General features: G+C 43.4%; 1 non-coding gene across 1 annotated transcript; it reads right to left on the reverse strand.

The window, feature by feature from the left end:
• Positions 1-107, reverse strand: LOC112503856. Its single transcript, XR_003068096.1, has one exon. It is a non-coding gene; the product is annotated as a small nucleolar RNA R71 (small nucleolar RNA).
• Positions 108-1,044: the final 937 nt, after the last annotated feature.

The following is a 1,044-nucleotide window of genomic DNA, read 5'->3' on the forward strand; positions in this document are numbered from 1 at the left end:
AACCTCCGTAGAGAGATTTGTAGCATTAAGCAACGAGATGTTGAAACTCTCCATGAATATTGGGAGAAATTCAAACATCTCTGTGTGCGTTGTCCACAACATGGAATCTCAGAACAATTGCTCTTGCAATACTTTTATGAGGGTCTCCTACCTATGGATAGGAAGATGATTGATGCCGCCAGTGGCGGTGCCATGTTCAATAAGACCTCAACCGAGGTTAGAGCTTTAATCACTACCATGGCTGAGAATTCCCAACAATTTAGTGTGAGGAATGATATGAGGAGAGAGCCCACAAAGGCCAATAAGATAAACGTCGCGAGCATTGAGAGTCGTTTGTTTGATCTTACTAACTTGGTCAAACAGCTTGTAGTTGATAAAAAACAGGTGAAAGCTTGCGGCATATGCTTGGCAACGGGCCATCCAACTGATGCGTGCCCACAACTTCAAGAGGATGTGTTGGTGACGGCCGAAAATGTGAACGCTATAGAAGGTTATCAAGGTCAGCCACAACCACAACAAAGATTCTTCAACAACAATTTTGGCAACCAAAGACCTCCTCAATTTCAGAATTTCGTGCAAAGGCCACCACAACAACAGTTTCAGCAAAGAGCACCCTTCAATCCGAATCAAGCTACTTCTAGTAGCCCAGGTATGTCTCTTGAAGACATTGTCAAGAGTTTAGCTGCTAATACTCTTCAATTCCAACAGAAAAGAGAGGCAAGCATTCAAAATTTGGGAGCTCAAATGACGCAACTTGCCACTTCCGTGAGCCGGTTGGAATCTCAAGGAAAGTTGCCTTCCCAAACGGAGACAAACCCGAAACAGAATGTAAGTGCAATTGTCTTGAGGAGTGGGAAGGAACTTGAAGAACCAAAKATGGCAAAGAGTAGGGAAGTGGAGAAAGAGCAAGAGGTAAGCCCGAAACYTATTCAAGATAAGAAACAATCGGGATCCACTGACGATGTAAGTGAGAAAGCAAAGGTAATTCCACCTCCTTTTCCTAYGCGTTTTCAAATGTCTAACAAAGCTAGAGAGGAAAAGGAA

Source organism: Cynara cardunculus, unplaced genomic scaffold (genome assembly GCF_001531365.2).
Source record: "Cynara cardunculus var. scolymus isolate 2C unplaced genomic scaffold, CcrdV1 Un_Scaffold_3994, whole genome shotgun sequence".
In the NCBI taxonomy this organism is placed as follows: Eukaryota; Viridiplantae; Streptophyta; class Magnoliopsida; order Asterales; family Asteraceae; genus Cynara; species Cynara cardunculus.